General features: G+C 45.6%; 1 protein-coding gene and 1 non-coding gene across 2 annotated transcripts in view; both read right to left on the bottom strand.

Moving 5' to 3' along the window:
• LOC140188855 (uncharacterized) overlaps positions 1-25321 on the bottom strand; it is a 631689-nt gene that overhangs the window by 197994 nt on the left and 408374 nt on the right. The window lies entirely within an intron of this gene.
• Positions 790-861, bottom strand: trnag-ucc (transfer RNA glycine (anticodon UCC)). Its single transcript has one exon. It is a non-coding gene; the product is annotated as a tRNA-Gly (tRNA).

The raw sequence follows: 25321 nt of genomic DNA on the forward strand, positions 1-25321 counted from the left end.
TTTAAACTCTCTCCTACCTTAAATTCATTCCCGCTAGAATTTCGAATCCCTACCCTGGAAAACCAATTCTGACTATCTGCCCAATCTATATCACTCATAGAGTCAGGAAGCGAGCAAGCAGCATCACTGTAGACCCACCACACCCTGGACATCACCTGTTCCAACTCCTTCCTTCTGGTAGGCGCTTTAGATCACTGTATGCCAGGACACGTAGGTACAGGAACAGTATCTTTCCGTATGCCATCAGTCTTATGAACACTTGAATTATAGTCTATTATAAACTAAGTCCACCTGTACATGCACTGGTATTCAGCACCTCATTGTATATAGTTCACGGTTATTTGCACTATTGTTTTGTTTGCTTTTTGATTCTGTACAGCGAGAGCTCAGGGAAACCGGCATCAAATTCCCTGTATGTGTCACATACTTGGCGATAATAAAGGATTCTGATTCTGATAATTTGGTCAAGTTTCCTCTCAGTCTCTGATATTCCAATGAAGGCAAACAAGGTCAAACACTTCAATCAGGCAACACTACAAATCCTGCCGATCCTTCCTGTGAAGTGTCCATTCTTGGAGAATCTAGAATAGAGTCAGAACAGGATTTTACGAGAAACTCTTGAGGGATGTTAATTCCAACTGTGGTCCACGACCAGTGAATGATAATTAATGAATCAATTTACACTCACAGCCTGAATTAGCGTGAGTTGACTACTTGGCCCATGGAGTTCTGCGTAGATCGTGTCTATGTTAGAGGTTTATATGTTATGTAGTGTAAAACTGTACAGCCTGCGATGGCCGGGAATCGAACCCGGGCCAACTGCTTGGAAGGCAGCTATGCTCACCACTATACCACCATCGCTCAATGACGTAGCAAAGCATCTGAGTAGTGAGGGGTCTCCCATAGTTCCATGTGATTCGACCAGTCCCCGAGCTGCTTTCTGTCAGATCATTCCTCACTCTGCTGCAGGTCCTATTCCGGTAAATTAATGTCGCCATCCCCAACAGACTGGAGTTATACAACCCACTTAATAAATTGCTGGCGAACGCAGCAGGCCAGGCAGCATCTATAGGAAGAGGTACAGTCGACGTTTCGGGCCAGGACCCTTCGTCAGGACTAACTGAAAGAAGAGATAGTAAGAGGTTAGAAACTGGGAGGGGGACGGGGAGACCCATACTGATAGGAGAAGACAGGAGGGGGAGGGATGAAGCCAAGAGCTGGACAGTTGATTGGCAAAAGGGATATGAGAGGATCATGGGACCACCCCATCCATTATTTATTTATTATTATTATCATATATATATATATTTCTCTCTCTTTTTCTCCCTCTGTCCCTCTGTCCCTCTCACTATGCTCCCTGCCTATCCTCTGGGATTCCCCCCTCCTTCTTTCTTTCTCCCGAGGCCTCCCGTCCCATGATCCTCTGATGGTGGTGTGGAGAATGCTGAGGAAGATGAATGGTGTCAGAGGTTATAACTAGATTCCAGTATTAGTGGAGAACGGAAATTTGATGCAGAGGACAACGAAAAGGCAAAGTGTTGGAGAAACACGTTTGCAAACAGACATAGTCTAGACAATATAGGGGATGAGTTTTTTAAGAGATGAAAGAGTCTCTTGGTGGACAGTGGGAAGATTTGTGAGAAACAAGAGGCATTTGAGATTGCCATGGATGATGACTTTACATTGGCTAAATGGAAATTTGCCACCAGTAAGGCATGTACTATAGACCAGGACAGGATATGGGAGCTATCATATACTGTACTCCAGTATCTGCCTGAGGCAGTCTAAAAGAAGTTGCTTGAGTTTTATAAGAAGGCCTGGAAGCAAAGAATGTTGCCAGCAGACTGGAAAAGGCATGTGGTGAAGCCTGTTGTAAAACCTGGGTGGGATCCGATGCTGTCTAGTTTCTACAGGCCTGTTGTCTCACTTCCTCACTGTGTAAAATAATGGTGAAAATGATAGTAATTAGGCTGATGATTGTTTTAGATAAGAGAGAATTACTTCGTCACTACCAATGTGGGTTTCGCAAAGGGAGATCTATGACGCCCTTGTACTACTGGGAATGATATCTGGAAATCCTTTTACACTGAAAGAATCAGTAGTTGCAGTGTTTTTGGACATTGAAATAGTTTTATGATATGCGATGGAGGGAGAGGCTTCTTATTAAGCTCATTAAGCTTGGTGTTGGTGTTGGTTTTGCAAATGGGTATCATTTTTTTTGTTTTGGGGGGTCATTTTCAGGGAGGGTGGTCATCAGAGTTTGCGGAAGAAAACGTACCTCCCTCCCCAGGATAGTGTTATAAGTTTAATATTGTTTAATCTGATAGTTAATTATATTTTTAATCATCTTGGGCCTGAGTTCAGTTTGGCTTTCTATGCTGATGATGGGGCTCTGTGGAAAAGGGGTTGTAATAGTTCCTATGTGGGAAGGTCTTGGACAAATAGCGTTATCAACAATGGGAGAATGGTGTTTGGACTATTCTAAATCAGTATATGTGTTTTATTTTTACTTATAAACATAGGATCTTGGCCTAAGATGCCAAAGATGTACTCTTTTACATTAATGCTGCCTGGCCTGCTGAGCTTCTCCAGAACTGTGCGTGTGTTGCTGAGGGAATGGTATCGATTCTGGAGTGAGGGCAATGGAAGTTGTTGCTGGAGAGGTAGAGGCAGACTCAATTAGCAACTTAATCAAAATCAGATTGAATATCACTGGCATATATCGTGACATTTGTTAACTTTACAGCAGCAGTACAATAGTATCCATGATAAATAAATATAGAGAATAAACTGAGTTACATTAAGTATTAAATATTTAAGTTAAAGTAAGTAGTTAAACATGAATTAAAACATAAATTAAAAGCAAAAAGTAGTTAGGTAGTGCTCATGGGTGCAATGCCTATTGAGAATTCAGAATTTGGGTGTCAGAGGGGAAGAAACTGTTCCTGAATCACCGAGTGTGTGCCTTCAGCATTCTCTCCCTCGTTCCCGATGGTAACAGTGTGAAAAGGGCACGTCCTGGGTGGTGGCGATCCTCAATGATGATCGGTGCCTTCCTGAGGCACCGCTCCTTGAAGATGTTGTGTACTACCGAGCCTGGCCCCATGGTAGAGTTGACCAGTTTTACAAGTTTTGGCTATTTATTTTGATCTCCTTCAGAAGCCTCCCCCAGCACCACCACCCCCCCCCCCCGCCATACCAGATGGAGATGCAGCCAGTCAGAATGATCTCCACTGTACATTTGTAGAAGTTTATTTAGTGTTTTAGTTGACAAACCAAATCTCCTCCAACTCCTAATGAAATATAGCCGCTGTCTTGCCTTCTTCATAACTGCATCATATGTTGCATCCAGGTTAGATCCTCAGAGTTGCTGACACCCAGGAACTTGCAATTGTCCACTCTCTCCACTTCTGATCCCTTGATGAGGATTGGTTTGTGTTCCTTCATCTCACCTTTCCTGAAATCCACAATCAGCGTTTTGATCTTGCTGACGTTGAGTGCAAGATTGTTGCTGCAGCAACACTCCACTAACTGGTAGTTCACCCTAATTTATGATTTTTTGTCACCATCTGAAATTCTGCAAACAGTGGTTGTATCATCAGCAAATTTATAAATGTTGTTTGAGCGATGCCTAGCCACACAGTTGTGGTTGTAGAGACAATAGAGCAGTGAGATAAGCACACAGCCCTGTGGAGTATCAGTGTTAATTGTCATTGAGGTGGAAATGTTATTCCAATCCGCACAGATTGTGGTATTCCGGTCAGGAAGTCATGGATCCAGTTGCAGAGGCCTAGGTACTGTAGCTTGAATGTGGAGTGAGAATTAATTCCTGCACTGGGATTGGGCCACGGCGAGTGTGGCGGAGTGGGAAGAAGTTGCTGCTGACTATGATTGCTGCTTCCTCTCCCCTGACCATGGGAAGACAGTTTCCCATTAGCCCATTTCCCAATGTCTGTTGTTGCTGGACAGTGAGTATTCTGAGTGGTGAATCCCATGGGAAATGAATGTTGTGTCCATCCCTCTGTTCCACTCCCGGATCCGTACCAGGAAGTGGTGGGGTTTGTCTGTCTCTTCCTTGGTTTGGAGCCTCCTCCATCTGCTGCTCAGAAGAAGGTGAGAGCTGCAGCCTGTGAGTGGCCTCACACACTGGCACTGGCTGCACCAGTCGCTTCACACCGTGTCTGCCTTTTACCTCTTTCACTTTCCTTGTCCCACCTGCAGGAAAGACTTCAATGTACGTCAATGTTCCCTCTTGCCAAGGCTCAATGAACAGAACAGTAGCTCCATCTCTCACACACAAGGTGTGTTACTGAGCACAGAGGCGCTGACAGCTCATTCGTTCCACAGTCTCAGACAGCAGAGACATTCAGTCCCACACTGAGCCCAGGACCCAGACACACATTTCCAGTACAACAGTTACAGTGAAACACAGCTGGTCAATATTTCCCTGGTCCCTGGGAAAATATGGAACATTTTCAACAACTTCCTTGAATGCATTCCATGCGATTTTCTCTGGTCCCAATAGAAGTTCTTTGAATTGCCTGCTGTTGCTGGCCTGCTTGTTTTGTGGACCAACACAAATGCCTCCCTTAATCTTGGCATCAAATAATCTGACCTGGATTATGAATTGAAATATAAAAAATATAGGCAATTTCAAAGAGATGGTGTGTGATAGAGACATAGCATAGTGATTTTCAATATCAGCAGCCCAAATCCATAAGATATACGTACCTAAAAGTAATCAGGAAGCATAATATTTGTGTCCAGTGTAGTTGGCCATGTGGCTGAGAGTGAGGGGGAAAGCTGAGGACTACAAGAAGGTGTCAGTTGACTGGACAGGTAGGCAGGTGGAATTTAATCTGGGAGGTGAAGTGATGCAGGTGGGGAGCCCAAACAGGGCGAGGAGGCAGACGGTACATTGTGGAATCTGGAGAAGAATAGAGGGTCAGAGGGAGAGCATGTGGAATGATTCCTCAGGTTAGATGGACGGAGCATTCGATGGGTTTAAAAGGCGGATGAGAGGCTTGCTTTTGTTGGCTGAAGGTACAGAATGGCAGGGGAGGGAGCTCTGGTGGAATTGTATAGACACAAGTGGGGTCACGGCTGGAGCTCTGTGTACAGTCCTGGTCAGCACACCACATGCTCACACCCACATCCAAATGAGGAGCAGGAGTCCCCACTCAGCAACTCCCACCTGCTCTGTCATTTAATAAGGTCACGGTTGTCCCGCTTCAACATTAAACTCCATGTTCCTGTCTGCCCCAGGAACATTCCTCCCCACCTTATAAACTATCCCCCTCTCTTTCCCTTAAAAGCATACAAGGATATGATCCAAAAAACCTGTCAGTTAATGAATTCCAATGTCTGAGGGTGCATTAAGATTCAGAAAAGAATCCTCTGATCTTTTGCTCAAATCATGAAATATTGGTCCCTGGTTCTAGTTGGCAATGGGTGGAGCACTGGCTTATCGGCAGAAAACAGAGAGTGGGAATAAAGGGATCGTTTTCTGGCTGGCTGCCAGTTACCAGTGGAGTTCACAGGGGTCAGTGTTGGGACCGCTGCTTTTTATGGGTATGCCAATGATTTGGACTGTTGGATTGATGCATTTGTGACTACATTTGCTGATGATACAAAGATAGGTGGAGAAGCGTGTAATGTTGAGGAAACAGAGAGCCTACAGAGAGACTTAGATAGTGTAGGGGAATGGATAAAGAAGCAGCAAATAAAATACAATGTTGCAAAGTGTATGGTCATGCGCTTTGGTAGAATAAATAAATGGGCAGACTATTATTTAGGTGGGGAGATAATTCAAAATGCAGCGATGCAAGGAGACTTGGGATGCATTGTGCAGGATACCCAAAAGGTTAACCTCCAGGATGAGTCCGTGGTGAAGAAGGCAAATGCAATTTTTGCACTCATTTCTAGATGTATAGAATGTTAGAGCAGGGGTGTGATGTTGATGCTCTATAAGGCACTCGTTAGTCCACACTTGGAGTCTAGTGCACAGTTTTGGGCTCCTTATTTTAGCAAGAATATTCTGACATTGGAAAGGGTTCAGAACATATTCACAAGAATGAATCCAGGAATGAAAGGTTTACCATATGAGGAACGTCTGGCAGCTCTTGGGCTGTGTTCCCTGGAGTTCAGGAGAGTGAGGGGGGATCTCATAGAAACATTCTGAATGTTAAAAGGCCTGAACAGATTAGATATGGAAAACTTATTTCCCATGGTAGGGGGTCCAGGACAAGAGGCATGACTTCAGGACTGACGGATTGTCCATTAAGACCGGAGATGCAGAGAAATTACATTAGTCAGAGGGTGGTAAAGCTGTGGAATTCGGTGCCACGAGCCAAGTCTTTGGGTGCATTTAAAGCAGAGATAGATAGGTTCTTGATTAACCAGGGCATAAAAGGGTATGAGGAGAAGGCAGGGGAGTGGGGATGACTGGAAGAATTGGGATCAGTCCATGATTGAATGGCAGAGCATACTCAATGGGCCGAATGACCCTCTTCTGCTCCTGTATCTTCTGGTCTTATAAACACATGGAGACAGTACAAACGGAAAACACAAGCCCAGAATTTCCTCATCAGACAACTAGCTCACTGCCAGTATTGGTCCAGTAAACATTCCCTGAATTGATTCCAATACCTTGAGATTCTTCCTTGAATAATGCATAAATGGGCTCCCCCACCCTATATATGGTGTACAGGATGATGAGCGGCATTGATCATGTGAATAGTCAGAGGCTGTTTGCCAGGGCTGAAATGGCTAGCACGAGAGGGCACAGTTTTAAGGTGCCTGGTAGTAGGTGCAGAGGAGATGTCAGGGGTATGTTTTTTATGCAGAGAGTGGTGATTGCATGGAATGGGCTGCCGGTGACGGTGTTGGGGGAGGTTACAATAATGTCTTTTAAGAGAGTTTTGGATAGGTTCAGGGAGCTCAGAAAACTAGAGGGCTTAGGTAACGCTAAGTAATTTCTAAAGTACATGTGTGGCACAGCATTGTGCACCGAAGGTCCTGTATTGTGCTGTAGGTTGTCTATGTTTCAATGTTTCTATAAGGGAAGCATAAGCTCCCGACATTTGTATTCTGTTCCCCATCAATAAAATGTCATGTTTTCTCTGCTACTGATAACCCATTCGGCCCACGATACCTCTGCTGACACTGGTGTCAGGTGAGACTGCACTCTGGGGCGCCATGACCGTGTAGGGATTTGCACGACGCTGTTACATCTCGGGGCATCGGAGTCAGAATTCAATCCTACATCTTCTTTAAAGAGTCTCTGTATGTTCTTCCTGTGGATTGTGTCATTTTTCTTCAGATCCTACTGATTTTTTTTCCCCACAGTCCAACGATGTAGCGGGAAGGTTAACACGTGATTGTAAACTATCTTGTGAATAGATTAGGATTAAAATGGGTTGCCAGGGTTTGCTGGGCAGTGTGGCTCAAAGCGTTTGTTTTCCTCTGTATCTATAAATAAAATAAAATAAAACAATCCAAGTTTTATCCAACTTTCCCTATACTAATCCAGACAACACGTTGGGAAATGTCTTCTGCCGCCTTTCCACAGCCCTCACATCCTTCCTGTGATGTAGCAAACAGAACTGCACCCACGGCTCGAAACGTGACCTAACCAAGGGTTTGTACAGCTGTAACATGTCATCCTATGGTTTGTACACAACAACATGACTGATGAAGACAAGGTTACCGCACAGCTCCATTTGCTTTCAATACCTCTTGCAGGATGATATGGACAAACACATCAAGATATATCAGTGCTCCCAAGGGTGCTGTCATTTACTGTGTACGTTCCTCCAACATTGGAATGTAAACTCGTCACACTTGTCCAGATTAAACTCTGTCCCCCGTTTCTCCATTCATGATTCCAATTGATCTACATCCACTTCTGTCCGTTTGACAACCTTCCTCACCACCCACAACTGCACCAATATTCATGTCATCAGTGATCTGATCAGCCCATGTGTGTTTTAATCTGATCAAACAGAGGTCTCATTATTGATCACTGTGCACACACATAGGTTACAGATCTACAGTCAAAATCATTCTCAATTCCATCAGCCCAAATGTCACTACAGAGTACACACCACTCAAACCGTCCCACGCCGAGACTCGAGGAAAGTTACACATTTATCACAGAATAGTGTTTGAATCAATGGTCTGGTCTTGTTGCTCCAGATGCTCTGCTGTAAAGTTCCTGAATATTAGTTCAATGTAACCAGTGGCATCGTCCCTGTGGTATTGATTAAAATGAAAAATAGACTTAATCAAAAAAATAAACTGCAAGAATGAATCTGAAAGAAATTTTGTAATGTTACACTAGATGAGAGATTGGAAGATGCCGTGTTAACCACAAATCTCACACAGTACCGGAGACTGACAGGTACAGAATGAACCCCACACTCTCACACTGTACCAGAGACTGACAGGGACAGAATGAACCCCACACTCTCACACTGTACCGGAGACTGACAGGTACAGAATGAACCCCACACTCTCACACTGTACCAGAGACTGACAGGGACAGAATGAACCCCGCACTCTGACACCATACCAGATACTGACAGGGACAGAATCAAGCCGACATTTACCCAAGGCACCCAAAACTGACCAGCAGAGATTGACTCCTACACCCTCACTCTGTAACAGAGACTGGCAGATACAGGAGCAGCATCTGTCTAATTGTCTGTCTCTCTCTGTCTGTCTGTCTCTCTCTGTCTCTCTCTCTCCCCCCCTCTCTCCCTGTCTCTCTGTCTCTCACCCTCTCTCTCACGCTCTCTCTCTCTGTCTCTCTCAGCTAACGTGTTATCTCACGATTGCCTTTTTTCTCCTTCACTTCCAGTCATCCTGCATCTATTCATCTCCCTGTTTCGAGTACTTTTCTTTATTATTTTACCAGTGTGCCCATTCCTTTGCAGATTGAAATATTTCTTCTCAATTTCTTTTGACATTTGACAGATTTGAGATGCCCATTAAAGACTGTGACTTCAGCAATATCACACACAAAATGCTGGAGGAACTCAGCAGAATTTCTTGCGTTGACTTGGATTTCCAACATCTGCATATTTTCTCCTGATTGTACATTAGCAATGTGCTCATTTGACCACTTCCATCCTAATCGCCGTCTCACTATTGTACCTTTGTTCGAATCTGTGGTTGTGGGTTTTGAATTGAATTGACTTTATAACTTACATCCTTCATATTCACAAGGAGTAAAAATCTCTAGTTATGTCTTCGTCTAAATGTGCTATTTGCAATTTATAGTAAGCATAGAGCATAGAAGTGTAGAATAGTACAGCACAGTACAGGCCATTCGGCCCACAATGTTGTGCGGACCCACAAACCCTGCCTTCCATTCAACACCCCACCTTAAATTCCTCCATATACCTGTCCAGTATGTTCAACAGGACATTTGATATAACATAGAAATACAATTTTAGAAGTGTGTGTGTGTGTGTGGGGGGTGGGGCGGGCTGAGAGAGAGAGAGATCAGGAAGAAGCTGAAGTACTAAAGAACATTTACAAAATGGGAAACGGCAGGGACAGAGGTAGAGATCGGTCTGTGTCGCTGGTGTCCGTTCAGAAATCAGTAATTAGCCAACAAAAAGACGAAATATGTAAATATCGCTGCTCCGTGACAAAGCCCAGTCTTTGTAATTAAATCAACCGGCCTATTTTCACCAGAGACTCTGCTGAGGTAATGCCAAAGAATTGTCATGTATTTGTCTCCAATCGCCCGAATATTTACAATAGAGACAAAGGTACTGAATGGAAGTGTTTGTTCAAGCAACTGTAACTGAGCAAGTTAGTGAGGTGTATAACCGTATCTCTGGAGACAGATCCTCTGTATAAATAAGGGCCGCTTTGAATGCATCAGCTGTCTGCTGGAGCTGTGAACACAGGAGCAACAGAAATCACAGATTCTCACTGAAATGGTGTATCCAGTCATCTGGCGGATAGAAGACGTTTACTATCCTTTTATTTCAGCCTTTGGAATTCCCGGTAAGCTGCAGTGTCAGCTGCCGTGGGCGGATGTTGAAGTTTAATTCCAACGTTGTGATTGATTCTGCCGCCGCTTTAAACACTCACATTCCAGTCCCGGTATTCCGCTTTTCAGGAATAGAGTGGAAACATCGGGACGAAAGATGCTGGAATTTGGATCTAGAAACAAACCGAGGCAGGAATTTAGCGAATCCACCAACATGGGTGGAACTGAGCTTGTCAGGCAGTGTTCTTCCAGCGGTTTGTGATCAATAATGGGATGTTCCGTCTCTGTGCGTTTGGTCTTGCAGTATCTGCACTGCATCTGCAAATATTGTGTTTATAGATCCCACGGAGATTATACTAATTGATCGTCTACATTTGCATGTGAGCGGATTTCTGAGTTAGGAGCAACACTCAAACAAATGATTGGTAGTAACAATTTAGCAAATGTGTGGACTTTCGTGTTGTAGATCGAATCTATTGTCGATTTTAAATAAATGTCTGCGGTATGACTGAATGTGAACAGCTGATGGACAGCAGACTGGACTCATTGCAGAGTCAATTAACACAGCCGACCTCGTGCTTCAGAGTGAAACGTTTTCCATCTTATCTCCATCTGACAGAGATCTGACTACGGCACCGAGTTTGCTGCTGGACGTTGAATTCCTCTCCCCCGCTTCCCTGTGATGGAATCAACGGGAGGCGTCATATCTGTCTGAGGATTTGCCAGAACTCGCTGTATCTGTTTGAATCAGTCAATGTTCTGTTGTAAAGTCAGTGAGGTGGTAAATGCTGGAATAGGAAACAAACTCGGGGAATGCTGAGCCCCAAGCAGCTTGTATGGAAAGAGAAACCAGTTAACACTCGTGTCAGGGGTCGCTCTGTGAACAGTTCTGAGGAGAGATACGTTAACTGTTTTTCCACATGTTCTGTTTTACCTGTATCAGTGCTTCCAGCATTTCCTTTTTTGTTCCGTCCTTCAGCTGTTCTGTCGCTGACAGGGATCGCCATGGAAGTTGATGATTGTCTGATGGAAGAATCCCGCCATCAGCGTCCGGATTTATTCATTTCATCCAGACGAGACGCGGAAGGCGCCGGTAGAAATATTCTATCCAGTATTGACCTTGATGAGGTAGTTACCCAGTTTTAGTTTGCGCTGCCACTTCAGATTCGATCATCAGTAAGGAATCCGTATTCAGATGATATTGAATTTATTTTACTGTGTGAACTCATTCTCCGTCCCGCCGCTCTGCGCCCTCTCTCGACCCTCCCACCGCTAAATGTAACAATAAAGTGGAAATATTACAGGATCCCCTCAAGCTGCAGCATCGGCTTCTGCTCAGTATTTTCTCAACTTGCTGTTCCCTGTCTCTCTTCCAGCGAACTTGGTGGCGATTGTGATCCTGTCCCGGGGAAAGTGCGGTCTCTCCAAATGTGTCACTCGCTACCTGGTGGGAATGGCAGCGGCCGATCTCCTGGTCGTTATCTCCGATCCGCTGATGAGGGGAACTGCTGGGATTTATTTTCCCCGATCATTCCTGCGAATCACTCCTGTGTGCAGATTCTATCTATGGTTGATTTTTGCGAGCACTGCGACCTCCGTCTGGCTGACTGCCGCTTTCACCGTCGATCGATTTGTGGCTATTTGCTGTGAGAAGCTGAAAACAAAATATTGCACCGAGAGAACGGCGGCTGTGGTTATCGGGACAGTGAGTGTGCTGGCCTGTTTGGAGACTGTCCCCTGGGGCTTTGTGTACGGGGCTGGAGAAATAATTGATGATGTTCCCTGGGATTGTGTTACTACACCGAGCTTCACAAACTCTCTCTCATGGTCGGCATTTGAGGTGTTTCACCGCATTTTAGTCCCTTGTCTCCCATTCTTTCTGATGTTGCTGTTCAATATTCTGACTGTCAGGCGGATTCTAGCGGCCAGTCGAGCCCGCAGGGGGCTCCGGGGACAAAAGAGTGGAGAGAATGACAAGGACCGGGAGATGGAGAACCGACGCAAATCCATCGTTTTGCTCTTCAGCATAACCGGTAGTTTCATATTGTTGTGGGGAACACAGGTGGTATTTTCTATCTATCAACGGATTTCAATGAGTTTTGTTTATTCTGTCACGGATCCCCGTTACATCACAGAAAACACATCAGGAATGCTGCAGGTTCTCAGTTCCTGCACCAACACGTGTATTTACTCCGTGACTCAGAGCAAATTCCGAGAGGAACTGAAGAATGCGGTGAAATACCCACCGAATCGGATTTTGAAACTCATGAAACATCAGAAATAAATGCTGCAAAGTTTTACAATTCAGCTGTCTTCATGCTCCATATTCTATCCCCCCACTTGTGGGTAAATGGAAACAATGTGATGAACAGAGTAACAAAACAAACACGAGAAAATCTGCAGATGCTCGAAATACAAAACAACTCACACAAAATCAGATCCTGATGAAAGGTCTCGACCCGAAACGTCGACTGTTTACTATTTTCCTCATACAGGATGCTGAAGGAACTCAGCAGGCCAGACAGTATTTATGGAAAAGAGCAAATTGTCGACTTTTCCTGCCGAGACTGTTCATCAGAATCCTGTCAGCTGTTTAATATTTTCCATTTTGTGTGTGTTGCTTTAGAGTCACAAAACAACTGTTTATAGCTGAGCCCGACGGCATCACTGACCTCACCATCCCAGAAAAATCCCTTTTGCGCCTCACCTCTCGCCCTGTTAAATTGGAGCTTGAAGAGAACCTGTTTTCCCTGCTTCCCGGTTCTGACAAAACTGCCTGATCTTGAGGTTTACTTTCGTCTCTATCAACCACTCCTGCTCCCGTCAAAACCCGTCCTTTCCTTCACCTTCCTTTTCTCCTCCATCTCTATCTGTAGGTTCTCCCTCTCACTGCCAACTTGAACTATCTTCCTGTAGGAGAATGCTCCTGTTTTACAATTGAGGACAGAGAACCGATCCGTTCACTTGTCTCTCTGTGAGAGATGGAGAGACAGAGAAAGTGAGCGCGAGGCTGAGGGCGCGAAGGAGAGAGCGAGTGAGACATTGCGAGGAAAGGGCGCGCGGGAGCGCACGTGAGGGAGAAGGCGCGACGGAGAGGGTGCCATGGAGATGACGTTAGAGTGAGCGTGATGGAGAGGGCCTGGGGGAGAGCGTGCGGGCGATATTGAGCTCGAGGGAGAGCGACAGAAGGAGATATCGCGAGGGGGAGAGCGCACGAGGGAGTTGGTGAGAGGCAGAGGGCGCAAAGGAGAGCCCGTGAGGGAGAGAGCGCGAGGGAGAGGACACGAGGAAGATGTCGCGAGAGTGAGCGCGAGGGAGTGGGCATGTGGGAGAGACAGAGAGAATAGAATGAGAGAGGGAGCGAGATAGTTAAGCGACAGAGACACCGTGAGGGAGAGGGAGAGGGAGGAAGGGAGGAAGGAAGGAAAGAAGCAAGGGAACCGGCTGTGTGACATTGCCGGATCTGCTGTGGTTCCACTCTTTCACAGAGATCGGCTTGTTTCGTGGATGATAAGTATTGTTTCGAATTATGTATAGCTATACTGTAGACATCAGTTTTCTTTTTGTTCTACATCAAAATCGTACGAGTTCTAACAAATTGTGTGGTTTCAACGCGTGTGCAGTCTCCTTTGTTTGCGAATGCATAAGTTAATTGCCTGAGCTGAACCAGAGAAGAATACAATGAATACATTTTCAAACAATGTTCATTACAAACAGAAAGCACAAAAGTACACGGGGATGGAAAGATATGAATCACATGCAGCGAACACTATAACTGGGGCACAGACAGGAGTATGTGTGTAAATGAGTGAGATTGCAGAATGATGCGTTACCCCAATCATGCCATGGCCAAGGATGTCTCTGAGAAGGTAAGGACCATTTTTAAAGGGCAGGATGAGCAGCCAGGGGTCATGTTCCTTATTAGAACTAACAACAGAGAGAAAAGGTCCTGCAAAAAAGAATTTAAGGAGTAGGACAGAAAGTTAGGAAATAGGAACTCTCGGGTGGTGATTTCAGGATTATATCAGGTGTCACATGCTTGCGAGGTAAGATATGGTAGGTTGGTACACTTAAATGTGTGGCTAACAATTTGGTGCAGGAGGGAGGGCATCAGGAACACAGATCATTGGGCTCCCTTCCTGGATAAGTGGGACTGGTGTAACAGGAATTGGTTACAGTGAAGGGGAAGTAATATTCTCACAGGGAAGCTTGCTGAAGCCACTCTGACGATTTTTATCATGAGGCATGTGGAGGAGGTGCTGGGAACCAGACCTACCGGTCAGTAAGTAGCATTGAGCGGATGGGGTGTTATTTGTGTGGTGTGTTCAGGGATGTTTCCAGAAACAGTATGTCGACGGTCCACCAGGGATGGAGACACACTTGGTATGGTATTGGGAAATTAACCTAGCAAGACGATTGGAGTTTAATTGGGAAAGATCTATGGATCTTAATTCTGGAGGGTTTCAGATGATTATTGATAAGAATATATTTGGACCTGCAGATCGATGATTATAAATTTGTGGAAGAATTGGGCAGGTGTCATAGAGAGTTGTCTGGGAGCTGATGTTACTGGTTGTTACTGGTTGGAGCTGATGTTAGCTGATGTATGATACTGTGAGAGTCACATACAGCCCAGACGGTCAGAATTTAGTAGTTCCCTGTTCCTATGAGGAGGGTAGAGAAGGACAGGGATGGTCAGGAACTCAGGGTGATGAGAAATATTGTAAGAGGAGTCATATGTAAGGACGAGGAAGATGAAATTAGACAGGGTCTTGGAGGAACATACAGGAAGCAAGAAACAAGTCACACAGCGAATCAGGAGAGTGAAGGTTTACCAGGAAATTTCCTCATTCAGGAGGATCAATGAGAATCCCAATGCATCTTATGCATACACAGTAAACAACAGTATAGTGGGGAGAGGACAGGACCACCCGCGGACAAAGGTGGGAGTTTATGCCCCGAGACAGAGTTAGCATGCGAGGTAGAAAATGATTACTGGTGATCACTAAGGAAAAGGACAAGGAGGAAAGCATGATGAGAAAGACTGTGTGGTGATATTCTCCAGCGTGTTGATACTAAGGAGGAAGTGTTGTTGGGTCTCAAATCATTTTGACGGGAAAAGTGAAAGATTTGTATGGAGTGATCTTTGCCAAGAGGAATTTGAACATCTGAAAGCCATCCTGTGTTATCATCCTCTGCTCAAAGCACCTGATTTTTCAAAACCATTCTCTATAGCAACAGACACTAGTGACGAAGCTTCTGGAGCAGTATTGTTACAGAAAGGTGTGGATGACATTGAAGTAGCTTATTTCTTAAAGGAATTTAATGTGTATTAGGAAAATTATTCCACTGTTGAAAATGAATTGCTAGCACTTATTCTGGCATTTTGAAGACTATGTTTGTCCTGCCCAGAGACCACTTGTGGTTTACACAGATCACAATCCGTTGGTGTTTCGAACTAAAATGAAGGATAGGAATAGAAGGTTATTAAGTTGGACTCTGAAATTGCAAGAATATGACCTGGCAATCAAACATGTGAAAGGTACTGACAACGTTATAGCTGATAGTTTATCTAGAAGTTAGAAATTCTGCACGTTTTTGCTCTGTTATCTGATGATTATACATGTTTCAAACTTTGTAATTTTCAGTTAAAGTAAAATTCTGCCTGCGTCAATTCTTTTTTTCTAAAAGGAAGGGGATGTGTTGGGGTCCTGAATTACCCTGTGACCTGTGCTTTTGAAGAGAGAGAGAGAGAGAGAGAGAGAGAGAGAGAGAGAGAGAGAGAGAGAGAGAGAGAGAGAGGAGGGGATAGAAGGATACAGAGATAGAGAGATAGAGAGAGAAAGAGAGAGAGAAGGAGAGTTTTGGAACAAAGACACTTTGTAAAAAAGTGAGAGAAAGAAAGAGAGAGAGAGGCAAGGACTGCTCACAGTTTGTTTATACTTTCTACAAGGACACCAGCAGCATCCATGTTCTTACAGAGAGAGAAGGGAGGAGCTGCTTTATGGACAGTTGGTATTCAGCGTGGTGAGATAAATAGAAGGTCAGCTGTTAGACCTACAGACACATGGTTTTGGACACAGAATGAGCTTTGTTGTGCCCACCGACAAGTTGGGTTTTGGAGGATTGATCAGGCGGATCGATCAGTGGCTCTAGCAGTGCAAAAAGGGTGTGACCGGTGGGGAGTTATTCGTGTGCCACCCTTGCTGGGTTGACAATTCCACCACAGAAGAACGGTCTGAGTTTGTTGTGGTCACAGTCGGTGACTTCTAAAGGATTTCCGAGGACAACAGGAAGATTGACGGCGTCAGCTCACCTGAAGACTCAGACTTCTCCCTCTCTCTCGCTCCATCACTACTCAACTCAATACCACGAACTGAACTGAACTTTACTCTCATCGGAAGACTATCTATTTACCCCTAGACTTGATGAAGCTTGTTTTTCATATATTTCAACATTTACACATATATATGTAAATAAACACTGGTAACCTTTTTGATTTATCTGCACTTATATGACTGAATTACATAGTTACTAATATATACCATTAGTTATTTGCAATACTGGATTCCAAAGTGTTTTCCATTTCTGCTGGTTCTTTAACCCGTCATGGGGTACATGACAATAGACATATTGTATGTGCAGAGTAAGTAATTTCATATATTCCTTTCCATACTAAAATTAAAGGACATAATTTTGTGTTGAAATTTGCTGACATAGATTAACAATATTTTGACTGACTGGAAACAGACCAAGGGAGTTTCTTCTCTTCTAGGTGGCAGCCCTTTATTCTTGGGCCAGTGAAGGGATCGGAGCTTTGAAACGGCTGCTCACAATCCACATGTCACCTGGCCAAGTTAACTACATTCAGACACTCCAAGTTCACAGACGGCAGGAAGTTGGGAATAGAATTTAAGAACAGATTGATGAGGAGATACAGAACAATTATTCAATAGGTTGGTTTAGGCATACCTGGAGTACTGTGTTTGTGAAACAAATTTGCATCCCCTGTTCACTCACCTGTCGATCTGCTAACTTCCTGAATCCAGCCCGGCAGAGGTATCGTAGTCATCTCCTAACAATTCACCTTCATTCCATGTCTTTTCATTATCATTTCCCTGGTCAGTGATGACATCTCTCCCTGACCGGCTTACCTTTGGCAAAAGTACGTTCACCGGGAAGCACAGGAAAGACACTCCAGTGGTGGCGCTCATCTCACGCACAATGGACAACAATGGTGTTTCTTAGCGTCAATCACTCCAGGCACAGGACTTCTCTAAAGGAATTCATCACATTTGTCCCTTGGGCTCAAACATCTTCAACTGTATCCTCAATGACTTTTCTTTCACCGCAAGATTCGAAGAGTGATATCACAAACACGAGAAAATCTTGAGATGCTGGAAATCCAATTTAAACACACACAAAATGTTGAAGGAACTCAGCAAGTCAGGCAGCATCTGTGGATAAGACGCCATCTGTGTAAAGTTACTATTGTATATGGAGCAGATCGCTCGGCTGTTTTTTTTTAAATGCAAAGTGATGTGTGTTTTCAGCACTGTCAGTTTTGGTTTCCAAGTTCATTGTCTCCAGCATGTTCTTCAATTTTTGACACAATCTGATTGAAACATTTAAGATTATTAAGGTATTGGACATGTTGGAGGCAGGAAGCATGTTTCCGCTGATGGGCGAGTCCAGAACCAGAGGCCACAGTTTAAGAATAAGGGGTAGGCTATTTAGAATGGAGTTGAGGAAAAATTTTTTCACCCAGAGTATCGTGGATATGTGGAATGCTCTGCCCCAGAAGGCAGTGGAGGCCATGTCTCTGAATGCTTTCAATAAAGAGATGGATAGAGCTCTTAAAGATAGCGGAATCAAAGGTTATGGGGATAAGGCAGGAACTGGATACTGATTGATGATCAGCCATGATCACAGTGAATGGCAGTGCTGGCTCGAAGGGACGAAGGGCCTACTCCTGCACCTATTGTCTATTGTCTAATCCAAACGGCACCAGCCTGTCACACTTCCCAAACCCCACACACCACCAGCACAGTTTGTGGCTGGACTTGCACTGACCAGGACTTCGTCCCTCTCCTTCCAAAAACATCTAATAATAAAGCCCTGCACTCCGGCCGCTCAAATCTACAACAACACTGAGCCTTGGAATCTCTACTTCATGCTAATCCAGGTTGTTTGTTGTTTAACAGAACTACTGTCACAGCAATTCCTACACGCATTCGTAATGTGAATTCTGTCTGCGGAAAACACCTGTTGATCGTATCTGATCCCGGGACCTCTATATTCAATAATGCTGAACTAACAGAATTATTTTCTGCCATTCTGATGGCAGTTTTTCAACTGATAAACCTTGTCTCTCCAGGGATTCGGTGTAGCCTGCCGAACGTTCCCAGAGTTTCTTAGTCTTCCCATTCAAATTAAATAAATTAATAGAATCAAGCAGGGGGCAAAAGTCATGAAGAGCGTCAGTGGGTTTGTTGTGACTTTCTGAGAATTTTGCTTATAAACTGCTACACCCTGACACAAGATCTCGGACGGCAGACCCACCGGCCATGGAGTAGATCATGAGAATAGAAAGGAACTGCACCAGTTTCCTTCTTAAGACCATTGGGCACTAGATGCTGTCCCTTCTGATCATGGAATATAGAAAGAAACTTCGAGCTACAGTACAGGACAAGACGGCTTGACCCACAATGTCATGTGGAACCAACTGAAAACTATATCAATAAATCTCCATGAAGTGATCGCTCCGACCCACACAATGTCATTATCCCAGGCTGCAGATTGTGAGCATCCTCCACCCTCTAAGCAAACAACTTAACCCTCATATCTCCTCTGAATCTACACCCTCTCACCTCCAATGCATGCCCTCTGTTACTGGAGATTTCTATCCTGGGAAAAAGAAACTCCATCTCTGCTCGATCTGCGCCTCACATAATCTTACAAACCTCTATCAGATCTGCCCTCAGCCTCCACCGATCCAAAGAAAATAACCCAACTTTGTCAAGCCCCTCATAATAGCCTGTCCCCTAATCCAGGCAGAAACCTGGTAAACCTCTTCTGCACCCTCTACACTAACTCAACATTATTCCTATATCGGGGCGAGCATAACTGTATGTAATGCTTCAGATGCGGCATAACCAGGGTCTTTTTAAATTACCTCGTGACATTTGAATTCAAGGCCTCAAATAATAAAACAAGCAGTCTATAAGCATTGTTAACCACATGATCAACCTGTGTAGCCACTTTGAAGGAGCTATAAACGTGGGCTCCAAGATCTTGCCATAAACTGATTACTGTCTCCTTGCATTTGTCCAACCATTTATTTGGGCTGAACTCTATCTGACGTTTCTCTGCCTACATCTGCAACTGATCGAAATTACACAGAAGCCATAGCACAGATCCCTACAGAATACTGCTGACTACAGACCTCGAGCTCCAGGCGGGCGAGCTTGTTGTCCTTCTTGGATGCGAAGAAGGGGAAGAAATGGCAATTTGAGGCATGAATCCGGCGGAGAATGAAGTGTAGGAGAGGTACATGGCAGACGGTGGAGAGTGAGTCCCGGAGTGGTGGTAGAGAGAGGGCCAGGGCCCTTAGGTATCTTCGCATGGCAGCGAGCGTGGTGCGGAGAATCCTGCAGGAGCAGCGGTCAATGAAACGGAGGTCCCTGCGATCCTCGCTGGGCCCGAACTGGAAGGTCTGGAACCGGAGCTGGAATCCCTGCGATAACAGATGGCGGCGGAGACACGCTCCCAGGAAGGAGACGTGGCTGTGGTAGCAGGTCTGAGTCAGGATGTGGTCGAAGAGTCGGAGAGAGGCAGAGATCGCAGAGCGGGAGCAGTGAGGGAGGGTCTCACTGAACTCCTGTCGAAGAGAGGATTTAAACTTCTTCAGGGTAGGCATACCTTGAAGAGACTTCGCAGCGGAGTAGCAAATCGTAAACACAAAATAATCTGCAGATGCTGTTGTCAAAGGAACACTCACAATGCGCTGGAGGAACTCGGCAGGTCAGTCAGCATCAGTTGAAAAGATTAGTCGACGTTTCGGGTCGAAACCCTTTGTCAGGACTGAAGGAAGAACTTTGGGGAGGGTTTGAAGAATGCTGGTAGTTGAAAAAAACAGTAATTTGAAATACAAAGGGGAAGGGGAGGGGAGGCAGGGAGGTGATTAGCAGGAGAACAATGCGCAGTAGTAGAAGGAGGCGGAACTATGAGGGAGGTGATGTGAAATAGGGATAGAGGAAGGGAGGGGGAGGGAATTACCGGAAGTTGGAGAATTCAATGTTAATACCAAGGGGCTGGAGACTACCTAGACGGTATATGAGGTGTTTCTCCTCCAACCTGAGTTTAGCCTCATCATGGCAGTAGAGGAGGCCATGTATCGACATATCTGAATGGGAATGGGAAGCAGAGTTGAAGTGGATGGCTACCGGGAGCTCCTGTCTGTTGTGGCGGATGGAGTGGAGGTGCTCGACGAAGTGGTCCCCCAATCTGCGTCGGGTTTCACCGATGTAGAGGAGGCCGCACCGGGAGCACCGGATGCAATAGATGAGCCCAACAGATTCACAAGGGAAGTGTTGCCTCACCTGGAAGGACTGTTTGGGGCCCTGAATGGTGGCAAGAGAGGAGGTGTTGGGACAGGTGTAGCACTTACGCTTACAGGGATAAGTGCCGGGTGGGAGAACTGTGGGGATGGACGTGTGGATAAGTGAGTTGCGGAGGGATCGATCCCTGCGGAAAGCAGAGAGTGGTGGAGAGGGAAAGATGTGCTTAGTGGTTCTTAGTGCTTAGCCTGTTCCTAATATTGTACTGCAGGGGTCAAGACATTTTCCTCCCTGCTACACTCACATGAGAGATGTAAAGGATGAAAAAAGAATAAGCCATTGAAGGATCTTTGAGAAACAGAATGAGATCATGCGAATGAAAATAGTGTAACACCAGACAACAGATGACAGATGCTGAAGATAAAGGACTTGAATACTGAATTCAGCCGACCCAGTCCTTCACACGCATATTGTAGTGTTTTAGTCACACCAATAGAGGGTATAAATCCCATCAAGTCCAAGTCAGTACTCTGGAGGGATATCCATTCCCCCTCCAGACGGCTTGCATGCCATATCCTTCAACTGCCAATGCTATTTCCATTTGAAATCACATCTACTTCAAACAACCTAAAACATCAGGTTCCTGGACTTGCCTCTTGCTGTATCAAAAAGTTCTTCATTTACATCCTTTATTCGTTGCCCAAAACCTGAAATCCATCTCATCTAATTCAGAAGTAAATTTATTTGCCTTACCTAATGGCTAGATATTAGATTAGATTATGAAGACACTCAGTCCTCGTTTATTGTCATTTAGAAATGCATGCATTGAGAAATGATACAATGTTCCTCCAGTATGATGTCACCGAAACACAGGGCAGACGAAGACTAAAACTGACAAAAAACACATAATTATAACATATAGTTACAACAGTGCAAAGGAATACCGTAATTTGATAAAGAGCAGACCATGGGCATGGTAAAAATAAAAGTCTCAAAGTCCCGATAGCCCCAACATCTCACACGGACGGTAGAAGGGAGAAACTCTCCCTGCCATTAGCCTCCAGTGCCGCAAACTTGCTGATGCAGCATCCTGGAAGCACCCGACCACAGCTGACTCTGAGTCCGTCCGAAAACTTCGAGCCCCCGACCAGCCCTCCGACACCAAGCACTGTCTCCTCCTAGCGCTTCGACCCTGCCCCGGCCACCGAGCAACAAGCAAAGCCAAGGACTCGGGTCCTGCCCCTCCGGAGATTTCAGATCACACAGTAGCAGCGGCAGCGAAACAGGTATTTCAGAAGTTTCACCAGATGTTCCTCCGTGCTCTCATGTCTGCTTCTATCAAATCAGAATTGTGCACGGCACCCTACTTGACAGATAACAGATATTCATCACGGAGTGGCTGCTGTGCACCGCGTCGCGTCGCCATTTTCTCCTCTCCAATTTAACATCAACATATCAAATGGAGCCTGGACAATGATACAATGTCTGCCTTAGGATTTGAGTGCAAGATTGCTCACTTCCACTCTGGCTCCTCTATCCCGATTTCACATCACCTCCCTCATAGTTCCGCCTCCTTCTACTACTGTGCATTGTTCTCCTGCCAATCACCTCCCTGCTTCCCCTCCCCCACCCCTTCGTCTTTCATATTATAGTTTTTTTCAACTACCAGCATTCTTCAAACACTCCCCAAAGTACTTCGTTCAGTTCTGACGAAGGGTTTCGACCCGAAACGTCGAATAATCTTTTCAACTGATGCTGACTGACCTGCTGAGTTCCTCCAGTGCATTGTGAGTCTTCCTAAGAGTACCGTCTGTGGTCCTATCCACCTGGGGACAAACCCCGGCCTTTCTGGCAACACCCTCACCATAACTTGGTCGCCGGGCTGTGGAAAAGCTATCCCCTCTCCCTCTGGCTCTTTTTGATCAGCGATTCACTGTTGTTTTGCTCGGTCCTTTAATACTTTAAGTTGGTTGCAAATGTCTTTCATGTATTGGGTCATTCTATCCCTGACTGTCCCAGGCTCCCCGCAACCCATAATTACCCCATAAGGGAGTCGCATTGCTCACCCCATCAATAATTCTTAGGGGCTGAGACCCAAAGTGCAGTTCGGGGTTGAGTACAATCTCATCAAGATTCCTGGTAATACGTCAACCCATGTCTTTCCTGTCTCAGCTATAGCTTTGGCTAACGCATTCTTGATTGCTCGGTTCATCCTTTCTACCATCTCTGAACTCTGGGGGTGGTAGGGTATGTGGAACCGTTGTCAAAACCCTAGTAGTTGGCACATTTCCTTCATCACTTTCCCCGTGAAATGTGCTCCCTGATCTGAATCCACCTGAACTGGGGTTCCCCAGCTTGGGAGGATTTCCTGAACTAGGATCCATGCAGCAGTGCGGGCGGTGCAGTCACTTGTTGGGAAAGCCTCTACCCACCGAGTGAAGTGATCTATAATTACCAGACAGTAGCTTTTCCCCCGGCTTTTTAGCAGGGGCCCTGTGAAGTCTATCTGGATGTTTTCCCAGGGTCCCCTCGGCCGAGGCTGATTTGCCAGTTGTAGCTTTCTGCCCTTACCAGGGTTATGCTGGGCACAAATGATACAACGGCGGCAGAGTTTCTCAACATCCCCACCCATCCCTGGCCACCACCAGTCCTGCTGGAGGGTTGTGATCATGCTCTGCCTTCCCTCATGCATCGCCCCATGATAAAACTTTAGTAGTATCTGTCTAATACAGGGTGGGTCCATCGCGACTATTTCCTCCCCGTGTGTCCAGCACCCATCTGATCCCTCCTTTGCTCCTTTTAATCTCTATTGTTCCTGCTCTTCTGCCTCTACCTCTTCATATATTTTTACTAAGCTAGCTTCTGTCATTTCCTCCTGCACACTTGCAATTTCAGTTGCCTCTTGCCCCCCTGCTGCCTTATTCGCAGCAATGTCTGCCCTTAGAGGAACTGGGAAAACTTTATATTCTGGAGTGGCCGCAGTCTCTCTGAGTATCCTTGGTGTTTTTGTTCCTTCGCTATACCCTGAGCAGCAGTCAGTGTGTCATTTTGTATAGGGTCCTACTTAGGGGGTTTATACAGACCCTCTTCTATTTTAACTGGGTTTACCTTCACCTGCCCACAATCTTGCTTGTCTCTAGCCCACACTGCTGGGAACTGTTGACAAGGTAACCCATAGACACCATCCTGGCTTCAGTCTCTAATGATCGGGGCAGCTGCGCCTATGCTAGCCAGGCCGTGTATTCTGTTGGTTGTGCGCGTTCACTGCCCCTGACTCATCCACATTATTTCTCTCTTTCCCGAATCTACAAAAGCTCCTGCTTCCCTTAGGATGTCTATTCCAAGGATCGTGCCCTCATTATTTGGACATACCCAGAAATACACTGGAAGCTGCACTCCCCCGATTTCTAGTACCTGCAATTCGCTTCTTTCTGCGTTTACTGTTTTCCCTCCTACACCCCTGATATAACTGGCCTGTCCGGTTGCTGGTAAGGGTAAGTTTGTTATCGATACCGATGCCCCTGTGTCCATTAACATTTTGCATTTCCAACCCCTAACAATGCCGTTGTGTACATCCGCGGGTCACCAGCGCTGACAGGGCAGCCCGCTGCCACATCTTTTTCTGTCCTAAGAGGCACCGTTACTAGCTCTTTTATCTGATCGACAGTCAGACCGGTTGCTGATGGGGTGAGTGACTGGGTGTCTGCCGTGACCTTCGCCTGGGTTTCCCCCCCTCCCTTTTGGACACCGGCTCCAGCCATGCCCCGACAGAGCACAGCTGTAGCATATCAACTCCTTCACTGCCTTATACTTGGTCCGGCAGTCCTCTGCTTTGTGCGCTGGCTGCCGGCAAGCAAAACAAGTCCTCCGGGACATCACAGCAGCTGCATCCACTATACCCACTTTACGATTTCTCTTGCCTTTTCTATGGTCTATCTCACTGGCCCACAAAACTATCTCAGAGTAGTTGGACCCTACCATTATGCCTGAATCTAAAACTTCCCGGTGGGCTGAGCTCAGGCCTTGCTTCAGCATTTTTAGGAAGACTGGGTCGTCCCTCCCTGGGTTATCCAACCCTGAATACTCGTACACTCGGTATTTACGTTCTGCATAATCCATGCTGTCTCGTCAGCCCTCTGGGTCACTACCATTATCGTTCCCCAGCTGCACTCACCTCCCCCCAGCCGCTGCCTCACTTCCCCTTTAAAAGAACGATATCTTTCTTCATCACTGGTGCTCCCGGTAGCTGTCCATGTTCCATCCTGCACCCTCTGGGCCATCCTGTCCTACATATTCCTCGGGCACTTGGCTTTCACTAACACATGTACATCTTTAGGGTGCATCTGGTGAATTTCAAACATTTCCTCGAGTTTGCGCTAGAACTCTGAATTCCCACGGGCGACTTTAAGTGAGGGCAACTTGGACAAAATTCTCTGTTTCTCCCCGGGAGTGAAGGGCTTATGAATAGTCATAATCAAGGTCAAGGGCTGGCTCGGATCATCAGAGATCTCATCCTGATGCTGCCTGACTTCAATAGGTGCCATTCTGGTTGATCTCTCTGGGTAAAACCTCTCCCTGAGATATCTCCATACTAATTCCCACACTACGCAAAATATAAAACCGCAGGGTATGTATTCCACAATCTGCCAATTTCGAGCACCCAAACTCATGATGCCTGCTATATTCCCTCGCATCACACTTGCAATCGGATACACTAAAATGCAGCTCCCCGAACGAGAATACACGCCCCCACTCT

This window comes from Mobula birostris, chromosome 28, assembly GCF_030028105.1.
Source record: "Mobula birostris isolate sMobBir1 chromosome 28, sMobBir1.hap1, whole genome shotgun sequence".
Taxonomy (NCBI): domain Eukaryota; kingdom Metazoa; phylum Chordata; class Chondrichthyes; order Myliobatiformes; family Myliobatidae; genus Mobula; species Mobula birostris.